Consider the following 18,575-nt stretch of genomic DNA (forward strand, 5'->3'; position numbering starts at 1 on the left):
TTCGGGCTAGCTTTTCCTATCATCTGAATATATTGGTACAAATAAAATAACTATAGAGAGGTAGAATAAACCATTTAGGTTCTTTGAAGTAAAACCGTTTCAGGTGAGCAATATTCCAGTTGACCAAAATGAGGTTTTTGTCCATGTTCTCAAGTGAGCAATATTCTAGTTGACCAACATGAGTTTAACGAAATTATGTTCTTGAGTTCCGGGGAATTCCTTCTGAAGTACGTAGTCCCCTACCTTGAAGTATCTAAGGTTGCCCTTTAATTATAATAATTTTCAATTCTCTCCTTCTGTGCGGTCATCTTGATTAACATCATTTCTTGATGTCCCTCCACTAAGTCCAATACAGTTGCCAAGGCTTTGTTGTTTGATTCCTCGGTTGTAGGAAAAACTTAAGCTCGATTGTCCTATTTTCACAAGAAAAAGCGCTTCTGATCCATAGACGAGTAGAATGGGGACTCTTCGGTGCTGATCTTCATTGTTGTCCGGTATGCCCACAACACTCGGAACAATAACTCTGGCCATTTACCTTTAGCTGCTTCTAACCTCTTCTTTAAATATCCAACACGATTTTGTTGGATGATTCAACATGTCCATTAGCTTATGGATGATACAGAGTTGAAGTAATTCTTTTAGTTTTCTATTTTTTGAGGAATTCTGTCAGTTTTGCTCTGATGAACTATGGTCTGTTATAGCACGTGATCTCTTTTGGAACTTCGAAACGACATATGATATTTCTCTATATGAAGTCCTTAATTTCTTTCTCTCAGAGTTTTGAAAATGTACATGCTTCCACCCATTTAGAGAATGAAAATCTAGCAAAACGTTTACTTGTCTCGAGGCTTATAGAAGTGATCCAACTATGTCAGTATCCCACTTCATGAATGGCCACAAGGCGAAGAAGGGGTGGAGGGGCTCGCCGATTGGTGTAGCAGATGGGCGAAATGCTGATATTTTTTTACATTTTATGAGAAAATCCTTTATGTCTTGCTCCATTTTGGGCCAATAGTATTCGGACCTAATGAGCTTATGAGGTAAAGCTCTGTCCCTGGTATAATTGTCGCAACATCTTACATGAACTTCTCTCATTATATAATCTCTCTCTCCTGGTCCTAGGCACCTAGCAAAAGGACCACTAAATGTTCTCCGGAATAGTTCTGCTTTAATAAGATAATAACTACCTGTCGGGATCCTAAGTTGTCTAGCTTCTTCTTGTCTTAGGGTACTATCCTGTTCTCCAAGTAATTGACAAATTTATTACACCAATCTCAAGTTAAATGTATCGAATTTACCTTATTTCTACTTTTGTCGATGGAAGAATAGAATAGATGAACCACTAGTTGCTTCCCGACTCAATGATATCTTCTGCTAAACTTAGATGTGCCAGTGCATCTTCTTCAAAGTTATTCTCCCGAGGTATTTGTATGACCTTCTATTCTCATAATGCATTTAGAGATTCATGAATTTAGCTAAGTATTGCTACATGCGAGCCTCCCGTGATGCATACGTTCCTTGGATTTGATTTTACCATAAGCTGGGAGTCCTTAATGTTAAAAGACTGACCCATCCGCGACAAGGGTCCAAAATTCGGGTACTGTACCAGAAGCTATTATCACTTCTTTTTCAGCCTTGGGGAGTATACCCAAACTGAAGTCAACCAAAATGTCAGCTAAGACTTGTGATTTGATGGCAGTACAAGGTTGATATGTAATGTCATATTTACTAAGTTCCACCGTCGACTTAGCAATTCATCCCGAGAGTTTTAGTTTGTAAAGGATGCTCTATAATAGAAAAGTCGTGACAACAAACGTATGATGACACTGAAAATAATGCATAAAGCTTCTGGGCAGCTACTATTAGTTCCAGAGCTAATTTTTCTAAGTGTAGGTATCTAATTTCTATGTCTAGAAGTGATTCATTGACATAATATATAAGAGATTGTATACCTTTATTTTCTCGTACTAAGACAATACTCACCGATATTTCTGAACTTGCCAAGTAGACTAACAACTATTCTCCATCTGGGCTTTCGAGAGTAGTGATGAATTAGCCAAATAACTCTTTACATCTCTGAGAGGTTGCTGAGATTTTGGAGTCTAGTCAAAGTCTTTTTATTTTTTAGAGTGTGGAGAAGAACTTATAATACTTTCTAAAGATCTGGATGTAAGTCTTCCCAAAGCTGCTATCCGACCTATCAACCTTTGCCCTTTTTACTTGTTAGCACATCCGATATTCCTTTAATGGCTTTGATTTGATCCAGATTGACTTTACTTACCCTATTAGAAACGAGAAGTCCGAATAACTTTTCGAAAGCTACTATAAATGGATATTTCTCCGAGTTTAACTTCATATTGTATCTCCGAAGAATGGCGAAAATTTCCCTTAAATGGCTCAACTGATCCTCTGATTGGACAGACTTACCAGTATATCATCAATGTAAACTTTCATAGATTTTCTGATGTAGTCCTTAAATATTCAATTTACCAATCATTTATATGTGGCTCCGACGTTCTTAAGTCCGAATAGCATTACGTTGTCCCCTGGTCCGTAACAAAAAATAAAGTATTCTTCTGACCTTTCGGGTCCATTATAATTTTATTTTACCCAGAATATACATCTAAAAATCTTAATAGCTCACGCCCATTAGTAGCGTCTATGAGTTGATCAATATGCGGTAATGGAAAAAAAAATTTGGGGCATGTTTTATTCAAATTAGTCTAATCAATGCATACTCTCCACTTACTATTATTTTTTGGAACTGCCACTACGTTGGAATACTTATCATATTTGTGGGACCAGGAAAAATAATCTATATTAAAATGTAAGAATTCAATAAATATGGTTCTGACTTTGAGGTTAAGACTCGAACTGACATAAGCCTTTCTCTCCAAGAAGTTGATGAAAAGGATGACTGTATCTATCTCTTTGATTGTTGGTTTAGTAGCATCTAGTTTGTCGGAATTGTTGATCGTATCTTGAACCATCGGGACTTGAGTTCATCAATATTTGGCACTTCGTCTACTAGATCGGTCATGAGTTTGGGAACATTGGTGACCTTTGCTGCTTTAATTACTATATAGAATTCCTGCTTTCGGCAAGGCTGCTTGTGAGAACCATCAAGTTCATCTCTTGAGCTGCTCTTTATTCTCCTTTGATCTCTCTAAAATCCTATTTAGTCGGGAACATCAATACTTGAATGTAGATGAACGCTTTTGCATGTCATGAATCCACGATCTCGTTATGATGATATTGTAGGCCATATCTCCGGCTATCACTTGGAATAGGGTGTCTTTGGACCCTTTTGCAAAATTTGACAAAGTAATTTCTCCCCGGGTTTTCTCGCTGGAGTTTGCTAAATCTAGAGAGACACGCGCTGCCATAATGATTTTTTTCTATCAATTGCATCTCCTCCACAACCCTTAATCGGATGATATTTATGGAGATACTTGAACCAATTAAAACAAGTTTGGCATCAGCTTCTAAAATTCATAATATAACTTCCAGTGCATCATGACTGACACGTTTGTCTTCAATATGCATCAAATCAACTACTAACTTAGTTGGACTGATACAAAAAATGTGTTCTGTGAGATTTGGTACATCATGTACCTTTCCAGTTCGTGAAGGTTCGGTGTTGTCTTTTCAGTTGGAACCTCTATTATCCTGGCTTGCTTCCCATCTCTTCTCGGATCCTTGCCGAGAAGATCCAGTGTAAGGTTTTGTACCAACTCCTTGAATTCCTATGGTCATGCTCTATTCATCTTATTGTGTTCTCCAAACGGTCGATATATCTACTTCCCAATTTTTTATCAACACCAGTTTGAACTACCATGTCGTCCTATATCTGGAGTTTAGTGCTATACCGATAATATATCGTTCTATTTTTTTGGGTGGAAATCTCGAAGACTATCCTTCAATCTCCGCGTAGCCTCTAAACGCTTTTTTTCAAATTCTTTGTGAAGGCCACTGCAGGCCTGCAGCCCAATTGTTCGCGACCGTGTGTAGTAGTATCCTCCCTCTCGCTAAAATCGGTCCATGAAGTCTCAGAGTAACTATATGCTCCCTTGTTGAGTTTTGAAGATGTCCTCCATTCTCTTCCCAACATTCTAGGCTCTGGTGCATGCCTTAACGAAGGCATTGCAAGTTCTGCAAATGAACTAATTGAATTTTCAGGCAAAAGAGAATACTAGGTTAATGCCCCCTTCGTGAGAATTTCTTCGAACTTCTTGACGAGTATCAATTCGATCTCCTACTTTGCCAAGATCGTTTCCCTTGATTTGGTTGTTTAAGCTATGACATGGTCTCGGGGGTTTGAAGTTCCATCATACTTTAGGATATCCAATATTTTGAACTTAAGCTATGATATGGTCTCGGCTCCAGGGCTACTGGGGATACTTTTCTATGTCTATCCTTTTGAGAATGGGTGAAACCCCCGGAATTTGATCAATTTGCTTATTTTTCTCCTTGATCTATTTCAGCAAAGAGTCTTGCAGAGTTAATATCAAACTTTACAATTCTGAATGACCAGTTGTACCTGAACTTCCAGTCTCTAGATCATCAGGGAGTTCAACTTTTCTTGGGGTGTAGTTTGGGAGTTTTCACAACTGGTTCTGTTCTTTGTTGGAGGGTCAGCATTTTGGTGTTCGCACTGCTGGTTAGGGCTATCACCACTATCCCAATCTGATTGCTCCATGTCTATTATTGGGCTATGAAATATCATTGTTTCTTCCAGACCGGATTGTTCTCTCCCCCTACTAGAAGATCGTACAAGGGAATTCTCTTTAGATGTGAATGGTGTATTCCTGACTCCAATTATCTGGAGTTGATCGTGCTATTCCTCCGGTTGGTAGACCTTATTCATTTGGTCGGGTTTGGTCATTTTGCTTAACAGGATTAATTGGCCAGTTGTTGTGTCCAAACATTATGTTGCCTTAGAATACAATTAACAAGTGAGAACTAAGGAATCAAGAAATGATTAATGACATATTAGAATAACTATACAATTGTTAGGGATCCATGGTGAGCGCCAAAATTTTCAACCTAACATTTGACAAATAGATTAAGAAATTGAATTAATACGTTGGACCACAAACAATATGATTAAACCAAATCAATTAAATTCTTTGTCAAGACCTAAAATCCCACTTCAAGGCCATGATGGCGCCTAGCCAAACTTGCTAAGCAAGCTAACTCACAATCCATAAAATAAAGTTCATTTCTTTTAATTAACATAGTTATATAATAAGTAAAGTTAGAAATAGTCTCAAACAGTAACAATAACTAATAAAACCAAAACACAGCCTAAACACGGCCAATACAAAATACCCCAAAGACTAGGTGGCATAAGTACACCAACAAACTACGAAAATGAGAATAAGTCTGTATACATAACACGCTGTCTGAAATATAAATAGATCGAAATAATAAATGAATAGGGAATAGGGTACTGCGAAGTAGATCCATAAAGTGCAGCTCACCCTAAGTCTCAGTACGGTCACCCAAGCTCATTCAAGAAGATCTGCTAGGACCCAACTGAGGATCTGCACAAAATAGGATGCAGAAGCGTAGCATGAGTACACCACAATTGGTACCTAGTAAGTATCAAGTTTAACCTTGAAGAAGTAGTAGTGAGGCTAGATACTTCCGAATATTTACCACACTAGTACAATATCATAATTAAGAACTGAAATAGTAGATGTCATGACCCGAAATTCCCACATTCGGGACTGTGATGATGCCTAACATTTCACTTGCTAGGCAAGCCAACGTTAGAATAATATTAGCCATCTTAAAATAATTTTAAATTAATTAATAACAAGGAAACTAATGCGGAAGTAAAGTCTGAAATGTAGTGAATAATCCATAATAATAGCGATGTCTAAATGCCATCCCAGAATTGGTGTCACAAGTGCACGAGCTTCTTTTTTCATTTTAATCAATTATGTTGCGGCGTGCAACCCAATCTCCCAATATAGACTTTTAAATAAGTCTATTGCAGCGTGCAACCCGATCCCCCAATATAGACTTTTAAATAAGTTTATTGCGGCGTACAACCCGATCCCCAAATATAGACTTTTAAATAAGTCTGTTGCGGTGTACAACCCGATCCCCCAATATATTTTAACAATTCATAAATGTAATAAAGATTACTTCAATAAATACCACGTTCAATGAGAAATTATTAAGCATCAAGATATACAATAATTATAATTCATTTATGAAACAAACAATGACAAGTAGAAATTAATTATGGAAATCAAGGAGAAAATAGGCAGTTTAATATTTAATATGCTAAATGTCAAGTAGAAATTAAGACACATAAATTAAATAAGGATATAATAATTATTGCAAGAATTCAAGAATTAATATATAACACGGAATGGGAAAGAAACCATTATTATAACAATTAATTCATGTATTAAAATAATTTATGATATTTAATAATTATGCAAACAATTAATTTGACAAAGTATAAGCACTCGTAACCTTGCCTATACATTGTTACACATGAAATTCACATAGCAAACAATTCAAGGGTTCTATTCCCTCAAGTCAAGGCTAACCACGACACTTACCTCGCTTCGCAACCAACTTTCAAGTTTTCAATACACCCTTGCCTCACGAATTAGTGTCCGAAATCCTCAAATCTAGTCATAAACAATTCAATATATTCAATACAAATTGTAGGAATTAATACCATATAAATTTATTAATTTTTTTCGGATTAAAATCCGAAATTTATTTTAAAAATCGACAGTGGGGCCCACATCTCAAATCTCAGAAAAAATTACTAAATCCGAACACCCATTCCAAGATGAGTCCAACCATACAAAAATTATCAAATTCCGATGTCAAATGGACCTTCAAATCTTAAATTTTCGTTTTTGGAAAGTTTTATAAAAATTCCTATTTCTCCCATCTAAATCCGAAATAAATGATGAATATAGACTTAGATTTATGAAATACAATTACTATATGATAAAGAACACTTATCAAGTTCGAAATCTTGAAAAACTCCTTTGTAATCGCTCCTAAACCGAGTTCTAATTGAGGGTTTGTGAAAAATGGGAAAAATCTCATTTTGGTTCTGTTTTAAGTCACGGGCGTCAGGCCTTCTTCGCGTTCGCGATGAGTAGCAGTCCGAGTGGCTTTCGTGTTCGCAAGTCCTCCTTCGCATTCGCGAAGGTTTCCCCTAGCCTTCGCGTTCGCGAGACAGTGCTCGCGTTCGCGTAGAAGGACGACTGACCCCTCCCCCATGTCTCTGAAGCTTCGCGTTCGCGTTGAGCTGGTCGCGTTCACGAAGGGTAAAGTCCCCATAGCTCCGCGTTCATGAACCAACCTTCGCATTCGCGAAGAAGAAAAATTCAGCCAGCCCAGTTTGCTCTTCGCGTTCGCGAGAGTACATTCGCGAACACGATGAAGAAAATACCAGAAGCCTGAAGTTGTAGAAAATCATATTTTCTAAGTTCAAATTCATCCTGTAGCCTATCCGAAACTCACCCGAGCCCTCGGAGATCCAAACCAAACATGCACCCAAGTCCTAAAACATCATACGAACTTGCTCGCATGATCAATTGCCAAAATAATACCTAGAACTACGAATCGGATACCAAATCAAAGGAAATGTTTAAGAAAACTTTAAAACTTATATTTTCACAACCGAACGACCGAATTACGTCAAATCAACTCCGTTTCTCACCAAATTTGACAGACAAGTCATAAATATTATAGTGGACTTGTACCGGGCTCCGAAACCACAATACGGACCCGGTATCAATAAGACCAAACATCGGTCAATTCTTAAAATCATCAAACTTTCAAACTTTTAATTTTTCATCAAAATTCTATATCTCGGGTTAGGGACCTCGGAATTTGATTCCGGGCATACGCCCAAGTCCCAAATCATGATACAGACCTATCAGAACTGTTAAAATACTGATCCGAGTCTGTTTACTAAAAATATTAACCAAAGTCAACTCAGTTGAGTTTTAAAACTCGAGGAGTGATAAATAGTGCTTTTCGAGGTCTTTATGACCTTTTGGGTCATCACAGTAGATAACGTCAAGAATAACACGAATCACAAATATCAATAATTCAACGGTATTAAGCATGCTTTTCCAGAACAGAATTAATCATAACGCTGCTCAAATATAATAACAAATGGTAGCATGCTCAATTAACGGAGCCGGGACTCCCAACTTGCATATAAGAATTTCAAGTAAAAATTAACAATTAATTGAATACTCTATATGAGTCAATAATATGGATGCATGCTCAAACGGTACGAGATCCATGTACCCCGATACACAATCTATGTATCAACATAACCCGATACAAAATCCATATATCGATGCAGTACAAAATTCATATACTGACCACACTCACGGGGCCCAAAGTAACATGGGTATTCACCTGATTCTGGAGGGATGATCCAAATCCTAGTGCAAAAAGGAGCATAATAGCATCACTCATAAATCAACATCCGATCATCATGTCCTATGTGCCATAACTGTATCTCATATGCACTTTATACCTTTTATATCAAAATTCTCAGACCAAAATAAGTATCCATATTAAAAATGTATGCATATGCTCAAGAATTACATATAAAGGGTGCACATGGACTTAACAAAAATTATACGGATATGTGCTCATGGAATCTCTACGTGACAATGGATAATTTAAGCAATTCAACATATCAAGGATAAGTTCCCATGCCTTCATTAATAATCATAAACCTAGGCATGATTTTTTACATGAATAAGAGAGAAAATGTAATCACATAGGTCAAATAAATCACGAATCAAATGAACACATAGTAAAAACAAGGCATACGATATTTCAATTCTATCTCGGTCATGATATAAATTCGGTAAGTGCATATACGCTTGCCACCACGTATATACACCACCCCAATACCTTAAACACATAGCAATCAAGTCAAATCCTAGGGGTTTCCCTCTTAACAGAGTTAACCGAGAGACTTACCTCCATCTGATAGTCTTAAAATCACTAAAAATGCCAAATCCTCAAAACTCCAACTCCAAACGTCTTGAATCTAGTCAGATACAACTCAATAATGCCAAACAAAATTGAATAATCGAACCCACATGATAAAGATGGAATCTTTAATCAAATACACAAAGTCAACCCGGGCCTGCTTTCTGGAACCCGACAAAACTTATAAATCCCGAATACCCACTCCAATACGAGTCCAAATATACAAGTTTCATTCAAATCCAACTCCAAATATACAAGTTTCATTCAAATCCAACTCCAAATCGGGGTTCAAATATCAATTATTCACTTTCTAAAATTTCTAGAAAAAACTTCCAACTATCACTTTGAAATCCAACCTTTTAGGTGTAGAAATCCATTGAAAATCATGATATAAAGTCAAATTCAAGTGAAAATTACTTATCTCCAAAGTAGCAGTGAACTTGCTCTCCAAAAATCAAGAATCAGCGATCCAAACCACGTGTTAATCTTCTCTTAAGTTTATTAACTTTGAAACTTCAAACTAAGTGTCCGATTCAAGCCTAATCAATTCGTATTAAACCCAAACTTTGCACACAAGTCCTAAATGATAAAACTAACCTATATCAACTTTCAGAACTACAATTCGAATCTGATATCATCAAAGTCCACCACTGGTCAAACTTAGGAATTTTCCATACCTCCAAAATTTCTATCTTTCGATAAATAACACCAAAATATCCTAGGAACCTCCAAATCCAAATCCGGGCATACACCCAAGTTCAAACTCACCGTACGAACCTATTGGAACTCTCAAATTACCAATCTGAGGCCATTTATATAAAGTCAAACCTTCGCCAACTTTTTAACTTAAGCTTCCAAAATGATATTAAGTGTCTCAAATCCCTCTTAAACCTTTCCGAAATCAAACCAACCATCCTGCAAGTCACAAATAATAAACACACATACAGGAAACATGAAATAGGAGAACTGGGCTCAAATATACAAAATATTCTCCCCCTCTTAAATAAATGTTCGTCTTCGAAAAGGTCTAGAATCATACCTGGAGTGCCGAAAAGATGAGGATATCTGCTCCGCATATCATGCTCGATCTCCCAACTTACCTCCTCAACCGGTTGATCTATCCATTGAACCTTCACTGATACAATATCCTTCGAACTCAACTTCCGAACTTGCCTGTCCAAAATAGCCACTGGTTCCTCCTAATAAGCAAAGTTCTCATCCAACTGCATCGAACTGAAATCTAGCACACTTCTGAAGCATGGAGACATGAAACACAGGATAAACTCCTAAAAAGTTGGGTGGCAAAGCAAATATTTAAGCCAACTCACCAAGCCTCTTTAACATCCTCAAATGGACTGATATACAGAGGACTCAACTTGTATATCCTCCCAAACCTCATCACGCCCTTCATAGGAGAAACTCTAAGAAGAACCCTCTCACCTTTCATGAAAGCTACATCGCAAACCGCCTATCAGCATAACTCTTCATTCTGGACTGTGCTGTATGAAGCCGCTCCTGAATCAATTTCACATTCTCCAAATTATCATGAACCAAATCTATACCCAAAAACCTAGCCTCTCCAAGCTCAAACCAACCAACCGGAGAATGACATCGCTTCATATATAAGGCCTCATACATAGCAATCTGGATACTAGATTGGTAGCTATTGGTGTATGAGAACTTTGATAATGGTAAAAACTGGTCCCACTGACCTCCGAAATCAATAACGTAGGATCTCAATATTTCCTCCAAGATCTGAATGGTTCACTCGGACTGCCCGTCTGTCTGAGGATGAAGTGTCGTACTCAACTCAACCTACGTGCCCAACTCAGGTTGCACAACTCTCCAAAAATTCAATGTAAACTAAGCGTCGTGATCCGAGATAATAAACACAGACACACCATGCAGGCGAACAATCTCTCTAAGATAAATCCGAGCCAACTGCTCAGAAGTGTAGGAAGTCATGACTGGAATAAAATATGTAGACTTAGTCAGTTTGTCCATGATTAACCAAACAATATAAAATCTCCTCAAGGTCCATAGAAACCCTACCCCAAAGTCCATATTGATGCGCTCCCACTTCCACTCCGGTATATCTAACCTCTGAAGCAAACTACCCAGTCACTGATGCTCATAATTGACATGTTGACAGTCCAAACAACGTGCACCATGTCCAATAACGTTCTTCTTCATCCTCCTCCACCAGTAATTCTGCTTCAAATCACAGTACATCTTCATAGCACCTGAATGAATAGAATACCGCAGACTGTGAGCTTCCTCAAGAATCAACTCCCTCAAGCCATCCACTTTAGGAACACAGATCCGACCTTGAAGCCTCAATACCCCATCATCACCAATATTTACCTCCTTAGCATCCTCTCGCTGCACCATGTCCTTAAGGACAAGGAAGTGGGGAGCATTATACTGGTGAGCCTTAATGCGCTCAAACAACGACAACTATGATACAACAAAAGCAAGAACCCAATTAGACTCCGAAATATCAAACCTCACAAATCTGTTGGCGAAGGCCTAAACATCCATAGTTAACGGTCTCTCCACAGCTGGAATAAATGCCAAACTCCCTATGTTATCCGCCTTTCTACTCAACGCATCTGCTACAACATTAGCTTTTTCTAGATGATAAATAATGGTTATATTATAATCTTTTAACTGCTCCAACCATCTCCGCTGCCTAATATTCAAATATTTTTGTTTAAACAGATGTTGGAGACTCAATTGATTTATATACATCTCACAAGACACGCCATATAAGTAATACCTCTAAATCTAGAGCGCATGTACAATAGCTTTTAACTCCAAATCATGCACCGGATATTTTTTCTCATATGGATTCAACTAGCGTGACGCGTAGGTAATCACCCTACCATCCTGTATCAACACACACCCAATGCAAATCCTCAAGGCAAACCAAAACTGGAGCCGTAGTCAAAGCAGTCTTGAGCTTCTGAAAGCTCTCTTTACACTCTTTCGACAACCTGAACGGAGATCCCTTCTGAAGCTCTTGATCTCTTTAGAAGCCCTTTACGAAGCGATGGCAGTAACTAGCCAAACTCAAGAAACTCCTGATCTCTATAGCGGTAGAAAGTTTGGCCCAACTCAGAACTACCTCAATATTCTTCGGGTCCACCTTGATCCCCTCACTACATACCGTATGACCCAAGAATGCCACTGAGTCCAACCAAAACTCGTACTTAGAGAACTTAGCAATCCTCAAATGTTAGTCGTGCTCCTCAGTACTACGGGAATACACCAAGACTTTATAAATGAACACAATGACAAAAGAATCCAAATAAGGATAGAACACACTGTTCATCAAATGCATGAAAGTTGCTGGGGCATTAGTCAAACCAAAAAACATCACCAAAAACTCATAGTGTCCATAACGAATCCTGAAAGCTGTCTTAGGGATGTCCAAATATCTAATTTTCAACTGGAGATACCCGATCTCAAGTCAATCTTTGAGAACATCCTAGCACCCTGAAGCTGATTAAATTAGTCACTAATACGAGGCAATGGATACTTGTTCTTGATGGTAACCTTGTTCAACTGCCTGTAATCAATTCACATCCTTATGGAACCATCCTTCTTCTTCACAAACAATACCAGTGCATCCCACGGTGATACACTAGACCTGATGAACCTTTTATACAGCAACTCTCAAAACTGTTCTTTCAATTACTTCAACTCACCTAGAGCCATGCGATATGGTAGATTAGATATGGGATGAGTGCCCAGCACCAAGTCAATACCAAAATTTCATATCCCTATCTGGTGGCATGCTCGGTAGCTTTGCTGGAAGCATATCTGGAAACTCCTTCGCCACCGGAACTGACTCAACAGTAGGAGTATCGGCACTAATATCTCTAACAAAGGCTAAGTATACCATACACCCCTTCTCAACCAGCCGCTGAGCCTTCAGAAATAACACCACCTTACTAGAAGTATACCCAAGAGAACCTTTCCATTCCAACCTTGGCAGCCCTAGCACAATTAACGTTATGGTCTAGCATGGCAATAAAGAATAACATAATACAGAGATAACTAATCCATACCCAAAATCACCTCAAAATCCACCATGCTAGGAAACTGGAGATTGACACTAGTCTCATATCCCCCCAATGGTAACCAAACAAGACCAATACACACCATCCACCATAATAGAGTCACCAATAGGCGTAGATACATGAACATTAAAATCAAGAGAATTATGGGGCAAATCTAAATACGATGCAAACTAGAATGACACATAGGAATATATAGAACCTAGATCAAATAGAATTGGTGAATCCCTATGACATACTGAAATAATACCTATAATAACTGCATCAGAGGCCTCTGCTTTAGGTCTACCAGAAAATGCATAACAGAGGGCCTGGCCTTCGCCCGTCTAAGCTCCACCTTTGGGACATCCCTTGACTGCCTGAGCTTCCCATCTAGCTAGTGGGGATGGTGGTGTAACAACTGGAACTGAAGTCAATGCTTGAGAACCCCGGGGTGCTTGCACCTCTAACATGCCTGGAGAAATCCCTCTTGATATGCCCTACCTCTCCACACTGAAAACAACCTCGAGATGTGAATGGCTATTGAATATAAGGCTACCTTTGATAATCTGAGTACCCACTGGAAGAAGCCTGGGCTAAAGGAGTGTTATAGGAACTCTGCGCCAGTAATACACTAAAGGAAGACTGAATTGGAGCACCACAAGTAGGCTGATAAGATGAAGGGACTGTCCTACTTGTATGGTCTCTCCTAGAATGATCCCTACCACCAGATGATGTATCACCATGGCCTCCCTGCTCTAACCTCGAATGCGCTCAATCGTGTGCTCTATGTCCATAGCCTGAAGAAATGTAGTGCCTCTCTCTGCCTCCGTAGCCATAACAATTTTGATACCAAGATCCAACCCCTCGATGAACCTCCTTACCTTCTCAACCTTGGTGGGGATCAGAAAAGCTACATGACGGGATAGTTCTGTAAATCTCATCTCATACTCGGTCATAGACATACTACCCTGCTAAAGGCTTCGTGAGGGGAAACAACTTCTCTAAGAAAAGATATGAAAACTGACTCCATGTGAGTGAAAGTGACCTTCTTGGCCTGCTACACTCATATTACTGCCTCTACCTCTTGGCTATCCCCTGAAGCTGAAAAGTAGTAAAATTGACCCTATTTGACTCCATCAAACCAAGATTCCGTAGAATCTCCTGACAACCATCTGAGAAATTTTGTGCATATGCGAAAGGATCACCATCAAAATGTGGAGGATCCATGTTACTGAACCGGTCAAACCTTTTATGCTCCTCCTCAGACATAGCGGCCTCCACTATCGACCTAACAATAACCGTGAGAGAATGCCCCTCAACCAGTACTACTCTGGCATCTTATAAACAACAACAACCTGCTCAAGAGTGTGAGTAGCGGGAGTTTGTGACTCTCATAGCCTGAGAAGTAGTCGGTGCCACAAGAAGTACTCCGGTTTCTGCCAAACCCTCCACAAGACCAACCAATCGAACAAGAGCATCCTGAAGTACTGGGTAGACATAAATCCCTTAGGAGCCCGAGCTGGTCCAATTGGCTCACCCTGATCAAAAACCTGCTCCTCCACTGGAGTTACTAGTGACTCTATAAAGGCTGCCCTAACAGGGGCTGTAACTGCAGCGCGGGCTCTACCCTTGCCTCTTCCTCGGCCATGACCTCTCACGGCCCTAGCCTGAGGTGCTGGTGCCTACCCAACTACTCCTGATGAATATGTTCTCACCATCTGCGAGAGAATAGAAAGATAAGGATTCAAACTTTGTATCAATAAAGTCGCATGATAAAGAATTTAAAAAAGGGAAAATTTCCTAAAATCCTATAGCCTCTTAGAGATAAGTACATACGTCTTCATACCGATCCACTAGACTTTATTAGACCTGCTCATGACTCGTGAGACCTACACAACCTAGATTTTTGATACTAACTTGTCACGACCCAAAATTCTACCTCAAGGTCGTGATGGCGCCTATCCGAACTTGCTAAGCAAGCCAACTCACAATTTACAAAACAAAGTCCATTTGCTTTGATTAACATATTTATATAATAAGTAAAGATAGAAACGGTCATAAATAGTAACTATAACTGATATAACCAAAACACGACCAATATACTATGACCCCTAAGACTAGTGGCTCAAGTACATGAGCAAACAACGAAAATTAGAACAAGTCTATATACATAACAAGCTCTCTGAAATAGAAATAGATAGGAATAATAAAGGAACAAGGACTCGAGGACTTCAAAGTAGATTCATGAAGTGCAGCTCACCCTAAGTCTCGTGCGGTTACCCAAACTCTATCAGGAAGCTCCGCTGGAACCCACTTGAGGATCTGTACAAAAAGATGTGTAGAAGCATAGTATGAGTACACCATAATTGATACACAGTAAGTATCAAGTGTAACCTCGAAAAGGTAGTAGTGAGGCTAGATGCTTTGAATACTTACCACGCTAGTATAATAACAAAACTAATAACTAAAATAGTAGATAACGTCATGAATAAAAAGAATCACAGATATAAAATATTGAATGGTATTAAGCATGCTTTTCCGGTACAGAATTAATCACAATGTTGTTCACATATAATAATAAAAGATAGCATGCTCAATTAATGGAGTTCAGACTCCCAACTAGCATATAAGGATAACATGTAACAATTAAGAGTTAAATGAATACTTCTAAGTGAGTCAATAATATGAATGCATGCTCAAACCATTACAAGATCCATGTACCCCGATACACAATCTATGTATCAACATAACCTGATACAAAATCCATGTGTCGACCGGGTAGAAGATCCATGTACCTACCACGCTCACAGGGCCCAAAGTAACATGGGTAATCACCTACTCTAGAAGGAGGGATCCAAATCCAAGCGCAAATAGGAGCATAGTAATATCACTCTAAATCAATATTCGATCATCATATCCTTTGTGCCATAATTGTATCTCATCCGCACACTATATCTTTCGTGTCAAAATCTTCAGTCTAAAACAAGTATCCATATTCAAAATGTATGCATATGCTCAAGAATTACAGATAAAGGATGAACACAGACTTAACAAAAATTACATGGATATATGCTCATGAAATATCTATGTGACTACGGATAATTTAAGAAATTCAACATATCAAGGATAAGTTCCTATACCTTCATAAATAATCGTAAACCAATGCATGATTTTTAACATGAAAAGAGAGCAAACGTAGTCACACTAATCAAATAAATCATGAATCAAATGTGCACATAGTCAAAATAAGGCATACAATATTTTAATTCTACCTTGGTCATGATATAAACTCGGTAAGTACATATACGCTCACCACCACGTATTTACACCACCTCCAATATCTTAAACACATAGCAATCAAGTCAAATCCTAAGGGGATTTCTCTTAACAAAAGGTTAGCCAAGAGTTCCGCTACCCGGTAGCCTTAAAATCACCAAATATGTTAAATTCTCAAAAATCCAACTCCAAACGGCTAGAATCTAGTAAAATACAACCCAATAATATTGAATAAGACTATAAAAATCGAAGATAAAGATGAAATCTTTAATAAAATACACAAAATCAATCAAAAAGTCAACCTGAGCCCGCCTTTTGAAACCCGACAAAACTCACAAATCTCGAACATCCATTCAAATACGTGTCCAAATATACAAGTATATTTCAAAATCGACTCCAAAAGTTTTGCCAAATCCCCCAAATTTCACTTTAAAATCCATGCTTTTAGGTGTAGAAATTCATAAAAAATCATGATATAAAGTTAAATTCAAGTAAAAATTTCTTACCTCCAAAGTAGTAGTGAACTTGCTCTCTAAAATCTCCACTTCTCGAAGTCTAGGGTTCAAATATGAGAGAATGGGCAAAATCCCGAAATTATGTCATTAAATACACCGCCTAGTTATACCCTCTGTGAATGCGTCACCTGCCTCGCGTTCGCGAATCATACACTGCCTCATCCTCAAACCTTCTTCGTGAACACGATAAGGGTCCCGCGAATGCAAAGGACAAAAGCCCATCCTCTTCGCGAACACGGCTAACTCCCTCTCAAACGCGAAAGTCTACTCCCTAGCTCAACTTCCTTCTTCGTGAACGAGGTTGCCCCTCCGCGAACACGAAGAACAACAACCCCCAGCCCTCAAATACTTCATCGTGAATGCGGTGCCATCCCCGTGAACGCTATGAACACTAGATACCAGCAAAAATCTGATTTCTCAACTCATGGAAATGATCTGAAACTACCCGAAAATACACCCGAGCACTCGGGACCCCATCCAAATATTCCACCAAGTCCAAATACCTTATCAATACTTGTCCAAATGCTTCAAATACCAGAACTAACATCAAAACTAAGAATCAACAATCCAAACCACATGTTAAGTTTCTCTTAAGTTCATTAACTTTCAAATTTTGAACCAAGCGTTCGATTCAAGCCTTACCAATTCGGATTAAACCCAACCTTTGCACACAAGTTTCAAATGATAAAATGGACCTATTCCAACTTCCGCAATAAAAATCTAAATTCGATATCATCAAAGTCAACCCCCGGTCAAACATAGGAATTCTCCAAACCTCTAAATTACTAACTTTCGATTAATAGCACCAAAATATCAAAGGAACCTCCAAATCCAAATTCGGATATACGCACAAATCCAAAATCACCATACGAACCTAGCGGAACCCTCAAATTATCAATCCGAGGCCGTTTGTACAAAATTCAAACTTTGATCAATTCTTACAACTTAAACTTCCAAAAAGAGAGTAAGTGTCTCAAATCCCTCTCAAAACCTTCCCAAAATCAAATCAACCATCCCAAAAGTCACAAAATAACAAATACACATACAAGAAATATCAAGTAGGAGAATGAAGCTCAAATACACAAAATGATCGGTCGGGTCGTTACGTGCTGATGAAAAGCAATATAATAAAAATTATGAAGTAATTGAAATAACGAAACGAGCAAGGAACGACAAAGAGAGATTCTTATTGAAGAAACTCCAGTGAATGACATCTGATGATCAATGCTGATAATTAAGAGAAATGAGCTGAAGTATAATATCCGTCTGTCAAGTTGAATTATAATGGGTTATAATTGTGGAAACATGTGTATTTATAGTCTAACCTTAATGTAACTATCCTCCTAATATTTAGCCTAAACGTTACGCCCATTATCTGCAGTAAGCGCGAATCTACTCAGTTACATGTACCTGTGTTGTAACTAACGGGCATGGTTGAGGGGGGATCTCGCCAGAGTTCGATGTTGCAGGATGAGTATCTATCAGGACTCTTATGTCTAAGCAGAAGTACAGCTCCGGAACATCCCAAGTCTGATTTGAGTTGTGCTTATGCAGATCCAAAATTAGTTCTTGGATCTTTAGTCTTCGTTCCAAATAACTATATGTGATGTGGTCTTGATCAAGAAGTATTTGTCACGTGTCAACTATCGTTCTGACCACGTGTCATAACCGTATTTTACCAATACAAAGTGATCATTAGAGTAAAATTTATTAC

General features: G+C 38.5%; 1 protein-coding gene across 9 annotated transcripts in view; it reads left to right on the top strand.

Moving 5' to 3' along the window:
• Positions 1 to 18,575, top strand: part of LOC104102394 (fatty acid amide hydrolase-like) — a 100,792-nt gene that overhangs the window by 52,755 nt on the left and 29,462 nt on the right. The gene's annotated exons all lie outside the window — the stretch shown is intronic.

Source organism: Nicotiana tomentosiformis, chromosome 5, assembly GCF_000390325.3.
Source record: "Nicotiana tomentosiformis chromosome 5, ASM39032v3, whole genome shotgun sequence".
NCBI lineage: Eukaryota > Viridiplantae > Streptophyta > Magnoliopsida > Solanales > Solanaceae > Nicotiana > Nicotiana tomentosiformis.